This window comes from Dendrobates tinctorius, unplaced genomic scaffold (assembly GCF_039654945.1).
Source record: "Dendrobates tinctorius isolate UK_male_01 unplaced genomic scaffold, ASM3965494v1 ptg000039l, whole genome shotgun sequence".
Taxonomy (NCBI): domain Eukaryota; kingdom Metazoa; phylum Chordata; class Amphibia; order Anura; family Dendrobatidae; genus Dendrobates; species Dendrobates tinctorius.
The window spans coordinates 7,661,083-7,681,973 of NW_027361707.1; the positions used below are offsets into that span (position 1 = coordinate 7,661,083).

Genomic DNA, 20,891 nt, shown 5'->3' on the forward strand with positions numbered 1-20,891 from the left:
CTTCAAAGGGTGCACCAATTGAATGTATTCTCCATGAAATCATTATGAACATCATTACTAGTAAATGTTTTCTTTCTCTACTTTTAACAGTTATTACTACAATCTCATATCTCCAACATTTCTCTTGTGTTGGACCTCTGGGTACACAAACTAGATAAAAATATGTACAGAAAATATATGGTTATGAAAAATGTAATTACCGTAGCACAAATCCAAAATTATGGCACAGATATACAGCATACTGAGGAACTTACCTGCTGCAAGAAATGAATGGTCCTTAGAGGACACAAACATGGACCTGGGGTTAATAGTTATTGTTTCATCGGTTTTCCCTATAAATTAAAAATGAATATTGATTTATTTATGGAAAGTTAGATTATTGACATCAGCAACTAAACAACTGAGACAAATTACAGGAAGTGGGGATGGGTCATTATCCCTCCGCCTGTTTGTCATGCTGGCGGGCTTCCAGTGTAGACAGGCAAACCATTGGACAACGACAAGAGAAATACATGGTGGGAGGTGAGTGAAAAGGAAGTTCCAGCTCCTATAGTGCTGTACTTAGGCCTGTTTCACACTTGCTTTTTTTTGCAGCGCGTTTTTCCCGCAAAAAAACGCATTGAAAAACGCATACAAAAGCATACAACTGCTGCGTTTTTTTCAAGCATTTTTATGAGCATGCATGAAAAAAACGCAGCGTTTTTATGCGTTTGTATGCGTTTTTAGTGCGTTTTTACCGCGTTTGCGTTTTTTTCCAACATTAGGTGGCCCCTCACACTAACCCAAACCATGACTTTACTAACCCTGACCCTAACCCTAACCCTAACCCTAACCCTGACCCTAACCCTAACCCTAACCCTTAACCAAACCATACTTAACCCTAACCCTGACCCTAACCAAACCATACTTAACCCTAACCCAAACCCTAACTAACCTTAACCCTAACCCTAACCCTGACCCTAACCCTAACCCTGACCCTAACCCTAACCCTTAACCAAACCATACTTAACCCTAACCCTGACCCTAACCCTTAACCAAACCATACTTAACCCTAACCCAAACCCTAACTAACCTTAACCCTAACCCTAACCCTGACCCTAACCCTGACCCTAACCCTTAACCAAACCATACTTAACCCTAACCCTGACCCTAACCCTGACCCTAACCCTTAACCAAACCATACTTAACCCTAACCCTGACCCTAACCCTGACCCTAACCCTAACCCTAACCCTGACCCTAACCCTAACCCTGACCCTAACCCTTAACCAAACCATACTTAACCCTAACCCTAACCCTTAACCAAACCATACTTAACCCTAACCCAAACCCTAACTAACCTTAACCCTAACCCTAACCCTGACCCTAACCCTAACCCTGACCCTAACCCTAACCCTTAACCAAACTATACTTAACCCTAACCCTGACCCTGACCCTAACCCTAACCCTAACCCTTAACCAAACCATACTTAACCCTAACCCTGACCCTAACCCTTAACCAAACCATACTTAACCCTAACCCTAACCCTGACCCTAACCCTAACCCTAACCCTGACCCTAACCCTTAACCAAACCATACTTAACCCTAACCCTGACCCTAACCCTGACCCTAACCCTAACCCTAACCCTGACCCTAACCCTTAACCAAACCATACTTAACCCTAACCCTGACCCTAACCCTAACCCTAACCCTGACCCTAACCCTTAACCAAACCATACTTAACCCTAACCCTGACCCTAACCCTGACCCTAACCCTAACCCTAAACCCCCTTAACTAACCCTAACTTTACCCAAACCCCTAAATTCCATTGTCTAAACTAATGGTAAAAAAAAAAACGCATGTGCAAAAAAACGCATACATAAGCATGCCAATGCGCACATATGCTCACCATAGACTTATAATGGGTGTCTTGCTGTAAAAAAACGCATTGCGAGCGCATGCGTTTTTTTGAGGCAAATCGGACGCACAAAAAATGCAACAAGTTGCATTTTGTGCGCCCGAGCGCATACCGCAAAAAAACGCATGCGCGGTAAAACGCGTACAAACGCATGTGTATGCGCACATAAGCGCATCCCATGCAAAGTATAGGGAAAAAAAACGCATGCGCTATTTAGCGCTAAATTACCGCGAAAAAAAAACGCAAATGTGAAACCAACCTTATGCTGGTAAAGTAGAAAAATAGTGAATGGCAAGTTAGAAAGCATGAGAATTGGCACAGTTGCTAAAAGCAGTTTTTTCTCTCGCTGAGCAGGAGATGTGGGCAGCACCATGCTTTTTACAAAGTTGGTGATATCTGTGAAAAACAAACAGAATGTGGAGTTTTCTCCAGGAGAAAAGCTAATGAAAATGTGAAATTCACAAATGAAGTGTGGCTGTATACCAGATCTGACCCCATTGAAATTAAAAATGTTATTTAGATCTTGATACTTTAGAAATATGGCTTGTATACTTATCCCATTCACAACGCAATGCCTATCCCTTATAATGGCACTTGCCAATTTTTATGTAAAATACTACATATGCAATGGTTTACTTACATGAAAATATAAAAACAAATATTTTGTGCCCTATTCATTAAGAATGATGTTTTGCACGAAGGGAGTGCTGAAGAGCAATTGATCGAATTCAATAAGAGGCGTGAGTCTCAGTAATGAATTTGGCGGATCGTTCGACTGCTGTTCACCACCCCTAGAAGTATCCGCCAGCCAGGGGCTGCCATATATTTCTGTAATAATTTTACACTTTGTGTCATAAATAATGAAGATATGTTGTCTTGCCTGTACTCCCTGTACTTCCTGTGCTCTATCCATTTTCTAAAAGTTGGTGAAGCTGGCCAGAATTAGTGTGAAGAATGCCAAAAGTTGCAAAATAAAATTTTTGTACAACTTGAGGTGGCATTTTATGCCAGAATCCTGGCAAAAGCTGCATGATCAATCGAGCCCTTTGCTTTTAATGTTATTTTAAGCAAAATCCGTTCTTTCACCTTGTAAGTGTTGCTTCTTCTCAAACTGAAGTGAAAACTTTGAAACACCTTGGATGTTCTAAAACACAAAGATATAAATTACACATAAAATATCCCCAGCAGCATTTTATCTAGTGGATATGTGATGACATAAATACTGTATATGATATGGTAATAGAGATAGAGAAGAGAAGATAGGGGCAGTGTCACGACTCTGTTTTCAGGTTTCCCAAGACCAGGGTCTCTAAAGCTAGGGACGCCCTAGCTAACCCTATTCCCCGGATTACTTCTAATGGTGAAGTGCCTTAGCAGTGCACAGTTGAGAACCTTAAGAGTATGTGCACACGTTGCGGATTCTACTGCGGATTTTTCCACGCGGATTTGGTTAAATCCACAGGTCAAATGACCTGCGTTTTACCCGTGGATTTAGTGCGGATTAGCCTGCGGATTTCCCCTGCGTTTTGACACCTGTGGATTTCTATAATGGAGCAGGTGTCAAACCACTGCAGATTCCGCACAAAGAAGTGACATGCTGCGGATTTCAATCCGTAGCTAATCCGCGTGGAAAAATCCGCAGCATGTGCACTGTATTTTCCATTGACTTTAAAAGGTACTGTACAATGCAGCAGAATCTGTTGCGGATCCGCAGGGCCAAATCCGCTGTGGATCCGCAGCAGAATCTGCAGCGTGTGCACATACCCTAATACAGGAAAATTTCCAAGAGCTCTCAACTGAGCAGATTAACTCCTGCACTGCGAAAAGATACCTGCTCCATTTAATATGGAGGTGAAGTGCCTCTAAACAGTGCAGGAGTAGGAGAAATCAGACACTGTGGTCTCCTGTCTCCTCTCTGTCACAGTAAACCCATGACAGTGAGGGGAAGAAATTCAGTGGTTTTGGTCAGTTGGAGGTCAGCCATTACTCAGTCCTGGTTTTGCCATACAAACACTGATGCCAAATACCAAATAAGCCTTAGAAGTGTATGTTGTGAAAACTGGATACATGTGGCTAAAAACAAAACAGACATAATACCGGGTAACATATAGATGTGTATGTTGTGAAAACTGCATAGATGTGGCTAAAAACAGCGCTCCTAGGGATAATAAACATAAGAGGCCTGGGGGGGGTTGACAGGTTTCCTTTAAAACAGCGAGGTTGAATTCTTTGCTTTTTATTAACCCATTTATGATGGACACGCTCTACAGAGTATAAGGTAGCTATGCTACAACCAGGATCATCCCTGACAAAGGAAACCGTGTATTTCACGAAACGAGTAAGAATTGGTGCTTGCAGCGCTTCTTACTCCGGGAAGTCACATGCACCTCATGTGCCCACCTACGTCATAGAATCATAGAATCGTAGAGTTGGAAGGGACCTCCTGGGCCATCTGGTCCAAACCCCTGCTCAAAACAGGATTCACTAAATCATCCCAGTCAGATGTCTGTCCAGCCTGTTTGAAGACTTCCATTGAAGGAGAACTCACCACTTCTCGTGGCAGCCTGTTCCACTCATTGATCACTCTAACTGTCGAAAAGTTTTTTCTAATATCTAATCTGTGTCTCCTCCCATTCAGTTTCATCCCATTGCTTCTAGTCTTTCCTTGTGCAAATGAGAATAAAGATGATCCTTCTACAATGTGACAGCCCTTTAGATATTTGTAGACAGCTAATAAGTCTCCTCTCAGTCTTCTCTTTTGCAAACTAAACATTCCCAAATCCTGCAACCTTTCCTCATAAGACAGGGTTTGCAGAAAGGTCTCCATTCTGGTCGCTCTTTTCTGAACTTGCTCCAGTTTGTTGATGTCTTTTCTAAAATGTGGTGCCCACAACTGGACACAATATTCCAGATTCCTGTCTGCCTCCAGACCCTGCGACCACGTAGGACTTTATTGTGGTGCTGACACGCCCGTGTATCATCGGACTAGAGCCGCATGGAGCGCTTGTCACCGACCGTGACAGCGCTCCAGTTTGACTTAAATACCTAGCTGCCGCCAGTCACCTTCACGGACTCCTAGGATATTTACAGAAGACTTCAGTTCCCCTGATTGCAGACTATTAAACTGCTACCCAGTCAACCAGGGGAAGGTATTATATCTCTAACACCACTAGTCCATAGAATCTTCTGTCATTCTTCGATCACTGTGACCCTCACGCTGCTTATCATGCAAAAGTGCTTTTAGGTATTAACTTAAATATGAATTTATCAAGACTATATCCTAGACCCCAATTGCGGATTACATATTGAGGATCACAGCAGGTCCCATTGAGAATTTATACCACTGTATTGCTATATCCAGTGCTTAACTCCTATCATACCACGTCTCCTGACCCCTTAAAAGCTTTTTTATGACACAGTCACACTAGTGCGCCACCTCACTTTGCACATTCTTTTCCAAACTGACTTCTCTCATTCCTCTATAGGAAGGCATTCATAGCACAAATTATTGATACTTTCATCATTGATCCCTTAATTTTGTCATCCCTGTGGCATTGTCCTATTTACAGCTGAATCTTTCCTCATTACACTAGGGCCTCTAACTATTTGTAAAGTATTTACAGTTGTGAAGGCTCAAAAGCAGACCTGGCATCCATTTTGCATCCAATGTTTAAAGCTACATGTACAATATCAACATAGGAAACAGTATCTGATAATGTACATTTTAGAATGATGATTTATATAAATAAGGACGTCACATGGGTTTCAGAGGGACGTAAAATAAGGACACATGGATGACAATACGGATGAAAATCGTCCAAGTTTTCAGAACGAAAAATGAACTATTTTTCATAAACTAGTCTGAATATGGCCTCAGAGAGGGAAAACAATAGTGAATTTCTGCTATATAGATTCTAATTGAGCAGAGCGATTGAAGAAAGGTACTATGATTAAAATAGTTGTCCACTACTAATATCTATATTAAAGTTGTGTCCAGGGTGGTGCAAAATAAACAATAACTCCCTTACTGCACCTACAGAACCTCTGGTGTTTCTCCGCTTTGCTGCCTAAATATCCAACCAGCCTCCTTGCTTTGTCTTTCAGAGGAGAACATGTACTGTGGACAATCAGCAACTACTTATTGGCTGCAGCGGTAATGTTCTATCTGAACCAGAAGAGACATGACAGTTGCAGCCAATGGCCAATAATTGGTAGCAGAACTCACTTGATATCTCTGGCGGAAAAAAAAAAAAACGGAGAATACCAGCAGTGTAAGGAGATGGACAAGTGAAAATAGCTTAGTTACTACTCACCGATAATGGTGTTTCTCGGAACCCATGACAGCACCACGGAGAGAGGGGGTCCGCCCATCAAGGACAGGAACCTTCGGGCTGCGTTTGACAGGGCTGCTGCTTTGGATGACAACCTTACCGAATCAGCTGATGAGTCGGCTAACAAGGCCGCCGCTCTCCTTATTACTGGAATGGATTCCAGGATCTTCTCCCTGGGTGTACCTTCCCTTAACTGCTTCTCTAGTTGGTCCACCCACACCATGAGGGCTCTGGAGGTACATGTTGCGGCTATCGCTGGCCTAAGATTTCCCCCGGCTGATTCCCAAGTGCCCTTGAGGAAAGTATCGGCCTTTTTATCTAAGGGGTCTTTTAGAGTACCCATATCCTCAAAGGGGAGTGCAAATTTTTTTGAGGCCTTGGCGACAGTTTCGGGGCTTTATCCCAAGACATGGACGTCTCCTCGTCGAATGGATATTTTCTCTTAAGGGAAGGGATCATGGAGTTCTTCCTATCCGGTCTTTCCCATTTTTTTTTTTATCATAGAATCATAGAATCATAGAGTTGGAAGGGACCTCCTGGGCCATCTGGTCCAACCCCCTGCTCAAAGCACAGGGGGTTGGACCTGTACATTCTCGTTTAGTGGAAACACTCTGCGTTTCTTTTGGCCTAGTCCCCCGAACATTATGTCCTGGACTGATCTATCAGGCCAAGGGTCTGCAACCCCCATGGTAGACCTTACTGCCCTTACTAACATGTCTACCTCATCTAGGGGAAAACAGTGACGGCCCCCTGTTTCTTCATCTGAGGATGACGAGTCGGTGTCTGAAGTCTGTGAGGTAACTTCCCCTGACGTCGAGACTTCTGAATGGGAGCCTACTACTACATCCCTTTTTTTATGTTTTAGGGATGAAAAGGCACTCTGAAACTCCGATCGGATTACTGCTCTTAGATCCAAGGCGTAATCTGGGGTTTCATCACAAAGAACTTCCTGTATGCAGGAGTCGCAGAGCTTTTTATCCCAAGAAGCTGGTAGTGGTCTTCGACAGGTGGGGCATTCCCTGTTCTTTGTTTTCTCTTTCTTCTTTCCCTAATAACAGAAAGAAGTCTATCACAATGGGGAACATTCACGTAGATACGTAGATCACTTACCCCATTATGCGCGGTTGCAGGTACCGGTTCGGGAGGTGGATTCAGATCCCTCATGGGTTGATCCACGGAAGGTGACTTGCTCCTTGCAGTCGACTTGCTCCGCTGCGTGGAGTAGCTACTGGACCAGCCCTCGCGCCTGTCCTTCTCTTTTTGCCGGTGATGGTGGTGTTGCCTGTGCTGCTGCTGCTTAGGCTGCTGCATTGGTTGCTTCTCGTGCTGGTCGCTGTCCTCCATACTTACAGGACGCTTCCAGCAAGGAGTTGCTCCAGCGTTCTCCTTTTTAAATTTCTCGGCCATGACGTCACTTCCTCTCCCAGCCTGCTCTGCTGTGAGCCCCGGGGAGCGCACAGTGCGCCGACCGCGGGGACCCGGAAGTCGTTCACTCCATTTCCACGGCAGCGCCATATTGGTACACGCGTGTACCGGCCTCCCCCAGCATCCTTTCTGGAGCGGCGGCTCGGTCCTCTCCCCCCCGCTCACCATGTGAAGCCCCTCGGCTACAGCGGTGGCGGCTTCAGGAACCGACCCCGCCGTGACAGGGGCCTCCCGGCTGCCAGAATTACGGACGGGATGGCTCTGGACTCCTCTTCAAAGGTAAACTGCTGCCGCTGCTGCTGGTTCCACGGGTCACCCGTCAAGGACGGGAACCCAACTGAGGGCGGAGGAGAGGTGCCGCCTTTTTATCTGTAGGTTCCAATCCTGTCCTTGATGGGCGGACCCCCTCTCGCCGTGGTGCTGTCATGGGTGAGAGAGAAAATTCACATATCCTTACCAAGTGTCTGCATGCGAGCACTGTCATCTGCTGATCAAAGATGATAGGAAAAGAGAAAGCAAAGAGAATTACATTGGTAGGAACTGAAGAGTGAATTGCATGTTCCCTGTGGGAAGAGACTGGAGGAGACACCAGGACAGGCGTATACAGGCTGTAGTAAATATAAAAGGCCCAGGAGGGCAGTGAAGTGGAGGAGTTGGCTCCTGGACCAGTGACAAGTCAGACATGCTGAGCAGCGGAGTTGGCTTACAGCTCCATTACACGTGAGGAACCAAGTACCCAGACTCGAGTGAGGAACCAGGTAAATAGACCCGAGAGAGGAATTGAGTAACCAGATCCAAGTGATGAACAGAGTTATAAGACCTGAGTGAGGAACTGAATGAGTAGGTCTGACTGAAGAACCAAGTAACTGGTTTCTGAGTTGAGTGACCAGAACCGGAGATGGAAGACCAGAGCTGGGAGATCTGAATCGAGGGAACAAGGTCAAGGTTGAGAAACGACCAGGCCTCAGAAAAGAGACATTCATATGAGTCGTAGCTTCCAGTGTAGACGTATGGTACATAGGGGATTGTGGACCTACTTCAGGGGACGAAGGCGGCCAGAGTTATGGGTGTTCAAAGTGACTTATCGATATAGGACTTAAGGTCTAAGGTGAGCAGTGCAGCATTCTGGGGTGTCCCTAAGTGATAGGAGACAGAACGGAAAGGGATAGCGAGATCCAGAGCTGAAGTGACTGAGAGAAAGAGTCATCTACTGGAGACAGGTCCAGGCCGAGGACGTCTAGCCACAAGGCCCCGAGTTTATAACTCTTGAAGGTAACCGGCCATACTTGCAACCTAAGGGGAAATAAGATGCGATACGGGACAAGTAAATGACTCTTGCTAAACAGGAGTGTAGTGTTAAAGCTGGGTTGTGGTGAAGTAGTGAGGAACAACGAATATGGAAGATTAATATAGAGAGTAAAGAGGAAAAATGAAGTAGAGGACAACAGAGCTCAGGCACCGGGAAAGGTCAGAGAGGCCCAGCGCCTGCTCACTGCAGTACTTTGCTCTGGTTTCAACAGGGCAGAGAAGTTGCGATAAAGCAAGCAGGAGGACGGCATCGCAAGAAGAAAGGAGGCGCTGGACCCGGACCTGCGACACCCATCGGACTGCACCCCCCCCTCGGGTGAGTATAATAAAACTTATTTTTCTTGCATCTTGCAGGTTGGACAGGGGGCTTATCGAAAGCATTGTAGAATGCTGTAGATAAGCCCTGAAAGGCAGCGGTCGCAACTTATGGCGGCCAAAACAGGTGACAGCTGCACTTTAAGTTACCACTGAGTCGTCCTTCTCTGCGTTGTTGCATCCACGTACCTCTTAACAAAGGGACACATGCAGTAATGTGAAAAAACAGCGAGGGTACAGTTGATAACCTTTTTCTTTTACATCACTGTGGACACGACTTTAATATAAAAATTAGTTATGGGCAACCTCTTTAATCCTGTTATTGCAACTCATGTAGGAGCATTTCAGTGCTGTTTACATTACTGCAGTTATAGTTATATATACTGGCCTTTCCATAGTTTGCTTTGAGACCTTATGAATGAACGTAATACAAAACGTACTGGATGTTTTGCAGAAAGTCTGCCGCTGACAGTCCCGGTCTGATTCCAGGTTGGAGACACACAGCCCTAAAATATAAAACAGGCATATAAGTACTGTACTTGCATTCACATTATTCTCATTGTCAATGTGACGTTTTTAATCCTGAGTCATTTCTGGTAGTGTCAGACTATGTAGCGCACACTCTTACAGTCAAAGGAAGAAGTAACATTTGGTTGTCAAATTATTAATATATTTTCCAGGAGAAATAACAGAGTAATAACCAAGTGCAGCATTTCTAGGTCACAAAAGCTGTCATTTACGCTTTTGCTATATATTTTAACACCAGTTCCACTCTCAGCAATTGTGTAACTTTTTAATTAAGTGTTGCCAGAACGCCAACAACAACAAATGTTTGTATAATAAACTTGTATATACCCTAGAGAATTTAATACAGGTAGAGAGTAAATAATATCATTTAGATTGCATTCATGTCCCAAATATATCTTATATCTATATCACAGTATTAAAGGGAATATGTCAGCAGGTTCTTGCTATGTAATCTGACAGCAGCATTATGTAGGGACAGAGACCCTGATTCCAGAGATGTGTCACTTTGTTTACTTGGAGCAGCAGTTATGTTAGTCATAGTTTTCTCTGCTGCAGATCTTGGAATGCTAAGCCTTGTATAACCCCGCCCACGCCACTGATTGGCAGCTTTCTATGTACATTATATAGTGATAGCAAGCTGCTAATCAATAGTGTGGGTGGGGTCGGACTAGGAGGCATGAAAGCAGTTGTCCTTTAATGATGCATGAAGGCAATTGTCCTTTAATGACAATCCTCCTCTGAAATAACACTGATTGTAGTGAAACTGCAAAATACAGCACAGTAAGTGACACATCACAAGATCATGCTGAACTCAGATCACAAAATGTATCACAGTAAGAAAATCACCTACAAAAATTAACTAATAGATCTGCATTAAAAAAGGAAATTAAAGGGTGGTGTCATGGAAAAGACAAAATGAGGTGTGTGTGTATACACATATTGGAAAAGGATATAGATATTGTAGGGATTCCAGCTTTCTAGCAGTGGTGAGGGGTACACATAGGCACTTAGTTCTGGTTCAAAACATTCTCAGGTTTATTGTCTTTCATTAACTTTGAAATTAAACAAAGTGGATTTTCTTCAGCCAAAAGAAAACATATATGAACAAAAATAAACTGTCCTTTCTCAGGGTAGGCACAGTAAGATTACACGGTCTCACTTACATGGCAAGTCTGGCACTTCTACTGCTTCAGGCACGGTCTGTCCACCATTAAGGGTACGTGCACACGCTGCGGATTGGTCTGTGTATTGATCCGTGCGGATTTTCAAAATCTGCAGATAAATCCGCAGGTCAAAAGACCTGCGGTTTATCTGCGGATTAGCCTGCGGTTTCACCATCTCCACAATGGAGGAGATAGGAAACCGCTGCGGAATCCGCAGAAAGAACTGACATGTCAATTCTTTCTGCGGTTTAGAAACAGCAGATAATCCGCACGGAAAATTCCGCAGCATCTGCACTGCGGTTTCCATTTCCCATAGGGAATAATGGTACTGTACACCACAGCAAAAACTGCTGCGGATCCGCAGGGCCAAATCCACTGCGGATCCGCAGCAGAATCTGCAGCGTGTGCACACACCCTAAAGCTCTCGCTCTAGCGCCATTACCTCAGACACACCTGAGCCAATTCTTTTGCCTTTTATTAGACCTGCAAGGCCCAAACTAAAGTGTATGAGAACAACCACTCCTACCCAGGCTCTTCAGGTCGCTCCTGAATCCCAGACCCAAAATCCAGTCCATTTACAAAAACCTCTCAGTAACCTACCATTACTAGAGCCTTCATTTCTGGGACACACATCACCGAGGCCAGCCACCTTGGTGATACATACAGTGGGGAAAAAAGTATTTTGTCAGCCACCAACTGTGCAAGTTCTCCCACTTAAAAAGATGAGAGAGGCCTGTAATTGACATCATAGGTAGACCACAACTATGAGAGTCAAAATGAGAAATCAAATCCAGAAAATCACCTTGTCTAATTTGGCAAGATTTATTTTTCAAATTATTGTGGAAAATAAGTGTTTGGTCACCTAAAAACATGCAAGATTTCTGGCTCTCACAGACCTGTAACTTCTTCTTTAAAAGGCTCCTCTATCCTCCACTCTTTACCTGTACTAATGGCACCTGTTTCAACTTGTTATCAGTATAAAAGACACCTGTCCACAACCTCAAACAGTCACACTCCAACTCCACTATGGTGAAGACCAAAGAGCTGTTGAAGGACGCCAGAAACAAAAGTGTAGCCCTGCACGAGGCTAGGAAGACTAAATCTGCAATAGGCAAGCAGCTTGGTGTGATAAAATCAACTGTGGGAGCAATAATAAGAAAATGGAAGGCATACAAGACCACTGATAATCTCCCTCGATCTGGGGCTCCATGCAAGATCTCACCCCGTGAGGTCAAAATGATTACAAGAACGGTGAGCAAAAATCCCAGAACCACACGGGGGGACCTAGTGAATGACCTGCACAGAGCTGGGTCCACCATAACAAACGCTATCATCAGTAACACACTACGCTGCCAGGGATTCCGATCCTGCAGTGCCAGACGTGTCCCCTTGCTTAAGCCAGTACATGTCCGGAACCATCTGAAGTTCGCTAGAGAGCATTTGGATTATCCAGAAGAGTATTGGGAGAATGTCATATAGTCTGATGAAATCAAAGTAGAACTGTTTGGTAGAAACAAAACTCGTCATGTTTGGAGGAGACAGAATGCCAAGTTGCATCCAAAGAACACCACACCTACTGTGAAGCATGGTGGTGGCAACAACATGCTTTGGGGCTCTTTCTCTGCAAAGGGACCAGGACGACTGATCTGTGTACATGAAAGAATGTATGGTGCCATGTATCGTGAGATTTTGAGTGCAAACCTCCTTCCATCAGCAAGGGCATTGAAGATGAACCATGGATGGGTCTTTCAGCAAGATAATGGTCCCAAGCACACCACCAGGGCAACGAAGGTGTGGCTTCACAAGAAGCATATGAAGGTCCTGGAGTGGCCTAGGCAGTCTTCAGAGCTCATCCCCATAGAAAACTTTTGGAGGGATTTGAAACAGCAACAGGCCCAAAACATCACTGCTCTAGAGGAGATCTGCATGGAGGAATGGGCCAACATACCACCAACAGTGTGTGCCAACTTTGTGAAGACTTACAGAAAAGTTTGACCAAATCGGTTCCTGTATGCATGGCTCCTTATCCCCGTCCTTGTATGCATGGCTCCCCATCCATGTCCTTGAATGCATGGTTCCTCATCCATGTCCTTGAATGCATGGTTCCCCATCCCTGTAAACATGGCTCCTTATCCCCATCCTTGTCTGCAAGGCTCCTAATCCCCTATCCCTGTATGCATTGTTCCTATAAAAAAAAACACATCCTACTTACCTTCCCTGCGTGCCCTCGCTGCATCTCTTTCCGGCTCCAGCAGCTCTTCCTGCCGAGCGACCACGTGTCTCCGCTCATTAAGGTGATGAATATTCACTCCATGCCTATGGGAGTGGAGAGACATTAATATTTTTTACTTTAATGAGGGTGGGACACGTGATCGTTCGGCCCGAAGAGCTGCTGGCGCCGGCCGGAAAAAGATGCAGCGAGGGCGTGCAGGGAAGGTAAGTAGGATGTGTGCTGAAAGCTGGCAGCTGTGGCTGTAACTGCGCACTATAAAAGAAATGAATATTCACTGCCAGCACCGTGAATATTCATTTCTCTTTAGCAGTGGGCACCTCCCCCACCGTCACTGCAGCAGCCCCTGCCCCCTCCCTGAAACTATGCCAGACAGAAAGGCCATGTTTACTTTTATTTAACCCTGCTATGGTTTATGCTGTACTCTAATAAACCAATAGGTGATTTACAAGAAGCTTTCCTATGTTTACCTCTCCAAGCAGCTGAGTGAGTCAACCCCTCACACCAGCTTAAGGGCCCCATCACACATAGCGATCTCGCTGCCAGTATCGCTGATTGCTCCTGGAAAGCCCTGGACATTTCTTTGATCGCTGGTCTCCCGCTGGCCAGCACGCATCGCTGCGGGTGACAGGCGGGAGACCAGCGATCAGCTGGTAAATAAGGTAAACGCAGGGTTTCTAAGCACCGGGCGGTGCTTAGAAACCCTCTGTGTACATTAGTTACCAGCGCGCTGATGCAGGGAGCATATGCTTAGAAACCCGATGTGTACCTTAGTTTCCAGCTCCCTGCATCAGCGCGCTGGTAACTAAAGTACACAGCGACGCTGTGCGCTCGGCGTCGCTGGTGCTAATCGCTGGTGAAGCTGTCTGTGTGACAGCTCACCAGCGATCATGTAGCGAATCACCAGCGATCCTGACACGTTGATATCGTTGTCGGGATCGCTGGTGAGTCGCTATGTGTGACGGAGCCCTAAGAGTTGGGACAAGGCTCCAGGCATTTGTGGCATATAACATTCATTTAAATGTAAATGAACCACTGACGATAAACCATTTGTCCCCCATCTATTTTCGTTTTAAATCCCATGCTTGAATTTTTTAAATTAGAAATTATGTGTCTAATTCTTAAGAAATGTATTCTTAATAAATATGTAAAAATAGCACACTTTCAAAGGAAAAATTGAAAAAGCTGAACTTATTAATTAAGCACATTAAGGAATGCTATCATTACTACCTTATTCACGTAGGTTAAGAGCCCATCAACAAATGTTGACTTTATTTTTTGTATCTGTAAAAAGTATAAATATAATAATAGTGTGACAAGTATATTAACTTCTTTCTATGTAGCATAATACAGAATATTTCACTGATGTAAAATCAGACTACGGCAGAATAACTACAAGACATTAAAACTATGAAAGACTTTTTATGGCAAAGATAGCATAGCACGTATGGTAAGTATGATGTATGGTACATGCAGAATTTTGCAGTGGATTTCACTCTATACAATATAATAATCTTTATTTACTTTTTAAATAAATAATGTATTTATTGGCGCTATGCACCTCTGAGGCTGATGTATCAGGGCTCCGTAAAACATGCAGCAATAATACAGCCAAATTTCATCACAAGGACTTAAAGCCAGCGGTGTAATCAATGTAATGCTGATTTTGGGGAAATCAGTTCCCAAAAGTAAAAAAATATAGAAATACACTTTATGATATTATTAACCAATTCAAGACCGGGATATTTTCAGGTTTTTTTTTCAAACATGATGTTTAGCTTTTTTTTTTTTGTTCTGATAGTAAAGTAATTTTTATGTCTTTTTTCAAGATACCCAGGGATTCATTTTTATGTTAGTGTCATATTCTCACTCACTTTTTTTTTTACTCATATTGAGTAATATCAGTGGAAAAATAAATGAAATAAGTGTCTATTTTAGATATCTATTTCTTTTTTTATGACCACTAAAATTCATAAAAAAGTGTTCTTTCATTTTGTAACAAATATTTTTATATATTAGACAAGTTGAGCTTTTTTTTACAAAGTCACAATGATTTGGATTGACAGTGGCATTTTTTTGTTTATTTTTTACCTATTATTTTTTATTTATTTGCCATTTACTTTCATAAAAGACCTTTGGGGGGTTATTTAAATATTGAAATATTTTTATATTCAACTTATTTCCCCTGTAACTGTGCTGGTATATTAGCCCCAGTTACAGTGGAAATGCAGCCTCCTGGCTACACAGCAATGTCTCCTATGACCCAGCAGCTCCTGCTCTGTCACTATACACACAGTGATCAATAAAAAGTCTGTGCCTGCTCTATGAGGACTCTGTCTCTGACAGCCGTATCTCTGCTTCCGCAGCAATAGGATCGCTTTACAGCATCATTGATGTAAAAAAAAAATTAACAAAATAAACAAAATGGTAAATAAAAAAATAATCTTACTTGTCTAAATTGTAAAACAATTCCAGGAAGAGGATGCAGGTCTTTCAGTTGATTTAACTAGGGTATTAATGGAAAAGTTTATGTTGAATTGTTCACAGGCATATTCAATATATATTTTATATTTACATTCATATATGTAGTGCCTTGAAAAAAGTATTCTTACCCCATGAATGTTTCCACGTTTTATCACGTTATACCCACCAATTTAAATGTATTTTATTGGTACTTTATGTGATATACCAACAAAAAGTTACAAGTATTTGTGAAGTGTAAGGGAAATGAAACCTGGTTTTCTAATGAATTTGAAAAATATAAATCTGAATATTGTGACGTGTATTTGCATTCAGCTCCCTGTAGTTTGAAATTCCTAAATAAAATCCTGAGTGACCAATTGCCTCCACAAATCACATCATTAGTAAACTGAGTCCACCTGTGTGTAATTCCTTCTCAGTATAACTACAGCTGTTCTGTAAAGGCCTTAGAGGTTTGTTTGAGAACATTAGGGATCAAACAGCATCATGAAAACCCACCAGACAGTTCAGGGATAAAGTTGTGGAGCAGAGTAAAGCAGGGTTAGGTTTAAAAAAAAAAAATCACACAAGCTCTGCACATCTCACGGAGCACTGTTCAATCCATCATCCAAAACTGGAAGGATTATCCACAACTGCAAACCTAACAAGAAATGGCCGTCCACCTAACCTGACATCCTAAGTAAAGAGAGCGCTAATTAGAGAAACAGCCAAGAGGCCCATGGTCACTGTGGAGGAGCTTCAGAGTTACACAGCTCAAGTGGGAGAATCAGGCCACAGGATGACTACTAGTTATATACTCCAGTAATCTGACCATTATGGAATACTGGCAAGAAGAAAGCCATTTTTGAATGCAAGTAATTAAAAGTTGTGTTTCCAGTTTACAAAAGGCCATATAGGTGACACAGCAAGCATGTGGAAGAATGTGCTCTGTTCAGATGAGACCAAGGTAGAACTTTTTGGGCTAAATGCAAAATTTGCAGAAAACCAAAAAACTAACACTGCTCATCACCCTGAAAACACCATCCCCATTGTAAAATATGATGATGGCAGCATCATGATGTGGGGAGGCCTTTCTTCAGCAGGGACAGGGAAACTGGTCAGATTTAATGGGAAGATAAGCTAAATACAGGGTAATCCTGTAGGCAAACCTATTAGAGGCTGAAAAAGAACTGAGACTGGGGTGTAGGTTCACCTTCAAGGAGGACAACGACCCTAAACCTCCTTCCAGAGCTAAAATGAATGGCTTAGATCAAAGCACATTCATGTGTGTGAATCGCCCAGTCACAGTGCAGACCTAAATCACTGAGCTAGAGGGAGTGTCCAAAGAAAAAGAGCAAAAATGTCACTTCTAGATGTGAAAAGCTGGTATAGACCCCAAAAGACTTGCAGCAGTAATTGCAGGGAAAAGTGGTCCTACAAAGTATTGACTCAGGGGGGCTGAATACAAATGCAACTCACAATTTTCAGATTTGTATTTTGAAAAAATTAGAAAATTGTGTATCATTTCCTGCACAAATACTTGATAGTGTTGAAATATCACATAAAATCACAATAAAATATATTTTGGTTTATGGGTGTAATGTGAAAAAATATGAAAAAGTTCACAAGGTATGAATACTTTTCAAGGCACTGTATAGATAAAAGTCTTTGCTGATACATTTCATTACAACAATTCATAATGTGACTTAGTAGAGTGTGTGGCCCTCATGTGTCTGTGTGCACTCTCAACAAGTTCTGGCCATGCTCTTGATGAGACTATGGATGGTGTCCTGGGGGATCTCCCCCTAGACATGGATCGCGGCAACAATGAGCTCCTGAAAAGTGTGTGGTGCTTCTTGCAAGCATCATTTGCATGGATACATTTGTATTCAGGTCTGGGGAACGTCATGGCTTGTCAATGGCATCAATGAGGCTGGAGATTGTCCAGTGCCAGGAGGAGCGCAATACAACAGCATATGGTCTGAAAATGGCTGTGAAAATTTCATTCTGGTACTTAACAGCAGTGTGAACTGTCATCTATGACATTGAGGTTTGTGTGTGACCCTCCAAGAATACCCGTATATATTCGAGTATAAGCCGACCCGAGTAAAAGCCGAGGCACCTAATTTTGCCACGGAAAACTGGGTAAGCTTTTTGACTAGAGTATAAGCCGGGTAAGCATTGTCCCCTCATCCCTGTCCTGGTATGTGTGGCTCCCCCTGCTGTATGCATGGCTCCTCCATCCTTCCCGCTGTTGTATGCGTGGCTCCCCGGTCCTCCCCCTGCTGTATGCACGGCTCCCCCCTGCTGTATGCATGGCTCCCCCATCCTCCCCCTGTTGTATGCATGGCTCCTGTGTGTGACGGGGCCTTTATACTCGAGTACATACGGCATATCTCCCCAGCCCATCACTGATCCACCACCAAACCGGTCCTTCCTGGATGATGTTGCAGTCATCATATAGTTTACTACTGTGTCTCTGGATTCTTTGCAATCTTTTAAATGCCCTCTCGTCTGTGAAGTGAATAGGACACCAATGGCAGACCTGCCAAATCTGGTATTTTCTGTTGAATGCCAGGCAAACTGCTCAGTGCTAGGCTGTGGGCACAGAATCCACTGTAGGACAATGGACTTTGACACCACCCTCATGGAGACTGTATCTCACAGTTTCAAGGGTGGACATATCATTGGTGCAACCTGTGTGGTCGAACAGGGGCCCAAGAGGCAATGGGGGCCATTTCTAACTCTAAAACAGGTGCAATTTTGCATTTTTAGGAGCTCTTGGGCTGCAAAGGGCCCATATATTGTTAGTGTCCATTGGCCCTTTTCTGCCTGTGTCCACCAGTAGACAGATTGGTCAGAAACATACACAATAGTAGCTTAAATAGTCTATTTTTTAAGGTTCTAGCAGTGATCCTCCTCGCACTGAAACGAGCAGATACCTCTCTTCTGCAAAACATAGCAAAACTGTACAGTTGTGTCATACTGGAGGAGCTGGGCTAGCTGAATGGGCTGCAGACCCAAGCAAAATCTGAAACTAGAGAATAAGGATAAGTAGAGATGAAGGAATAAAGAAGAGAGGTATTATTGGTGGCCACCTCCTGCAAAACCATTCCCATTTAATGGCGTTCGTTTTGCAGTTCCCCTCCAGTGACTCTGTTGTCACTTTAATTTGTACAAATCAGATGAAAGTAGTTCACAATTTATTAGGGCATGTGCACACATTGCGGATTCGTGTGCAGATTTTTCCGTGCGGAATCAGCAGAATCCGCAGGTCTAAATACCCGCGTTTTTACTGCGGATTTTCTGAGGATTTTGTGGGTATTTCGCCCGCGTTTTTACACCTGTGGATTCCTATAATGGAATTGGTGTAAAAACGCTGCGCAATCCGCACAAAAATAATTGACATGCTGCGGAAAATATACCGCTGCGTTTCCGCATGCATTTTTCCGCAGCATGTGCACAGCGTTTTTTTTTTCCATAGGATAACATAGTACTGTACATCACTAGCGAATCTACAGCGGATCCGCAGGGCCAAATCTGCTGAGGATCCGCACACGAATCCGCAACGTGTGCACATAAAAGCAAACAAAAGGAGAAACTGGGGGATAAGGACGGCAATCAAACAGAGAAGTCCCTTAGACCAAATGGTATATATTCTTCCGAAATCCCCACAGACTATGTAATACTACTTAGGACAGTCAAAAAACTGAACAGAGCATACCACACTAGAACCATTGACCATAAGTCCTGATATAAAATGGTATATTTTATTAATTATATAATAAAAACAAAGTTTTTTACAATAGTAGCAAAACATCAATGTACACATATAATTACATCATCATTACAAAAATAGGGGGGTCTTACTATCCAATTGGATGGGACCATACTAGTAATAAACACTTTGCTGGAAAAATAAGGTGCAACACAAATACTGAATATTGTTAAAAACGTGTGAAATAATTATTACCACCAAAAATGTTATATCACAAAATAAAATGCAATACAAGTGAATACTAAGGCTGTGGGCCCACGTAGCGTTTTAAAACGCTCACTAAAAACCGGACTCCTTCCCAGAAATCGCGCGGTTTTTTCCGCGCGATTTTACCGCGATTATGATCGCGATTTTGCCGCGATTTTCGCGTGCGATATTCAAGCACTTTCCAAGCGATTTGAAGCATCGCTTGGAAAGTGATTGACAGGTTGGTCACACTCGTCAAACATAGTGTTTGACAAGTGTGACCAGGTTTTTACTATTGAGGCCGCCTATGCGGCGTCAATAGTAAAAGATAGGATGTTAAAATGCTAAAAAAAAATAAAAAATCGGGGTATATTTACCTTCCGGTGTCCCGCGCTGCCATCCCGGGCCTCAGCGTTCCCAGTAATGCCTTGCGAGACCTGTGATGACGTAGTCTCGCGTTGCTATAGCGATCTCGTGAGACCGCTAGAGTCACGCGAGACTACGTCATTACAGGACCTTGCCGCAAGGCATTACTGGGAACGCTGAGGCCCGGGATGGCAGCGCGGGACATCGGAAGGTAAATATACCCCGATTTTTTATTTTTTATTCTTTTTTTTTTACAGGGGGATGGTACCCAGGGCCTGGAGGACAGTCTCCTCTCCTCCACACCGTGGGTACCAACCGCACATGAGACGCTTAACTTCCCGCATGGTGGGCATAGCCACATGCGGGAAGTAAGCGATTCTCATGCATTCCTATGGGTGCGGAATCGCGGCAATTCTTTACGATTCCGCACAAAAGAATGAGCATGCTGCGATTTTTTCCGCGATGCGATTCCGCCGCGGAAAAAAGCGCAGCATTAGCACAGCATGTGCGGAATGCCATAGGAATGCATGGGGGGTGTTCTGTACATGATTTTTAAGCGTTTTCGCGCCGAAAATCGCGGCAAAAACGCTTAAAAATCGCTACGTGGGCACATAGCCTAAATGTTATTTGAAAATGTGTGAAGTAATTCATTCCACCAAAATATTATTCACATATACGTGCAAATCCAACCAATGTATAATAATATAATTGTATAGTGAAAAAAGGTATAAAAACTAATAAAGTGCAAATATAAGTGCAGTATAATAAAAGACCAGCAGGTGTCTCAGTACCGATTGTATAATGATTCATGAACGATTACCAATCGTAGTGTCCACATCCATCCATATATGTAGGCAAGGCGTATCCTAGCTCAGGACAATCCAAGCCGCAGCATAAAATTCAA

General features: G+C 43.4%; 1 long non-coding RNA gene across 1 annotated transcript; it reads right to left on the minus strand.

Moving 5' to 3' along the window:
* Nucleotides 1–254: 254 nt before the first annotated feature.
* On the minus strand, nucleotides 255–9,783 carry LOC141088604 (uncharacterized). The gene is made up of 3 exons (XR_012231988.1): nucleotides 9,717–9,783; nucleotides 2,984–3,041; nucleotides 255–332 (listed from the first exon to the last, which is right to left on the minus strand). It is a non-coding gene; the product is annotated as an uncharacterized lncRNA (long non-coding RNA).
* Nucleotides 9,784–20,891: the final 11,108 nt, after the last annotated feature.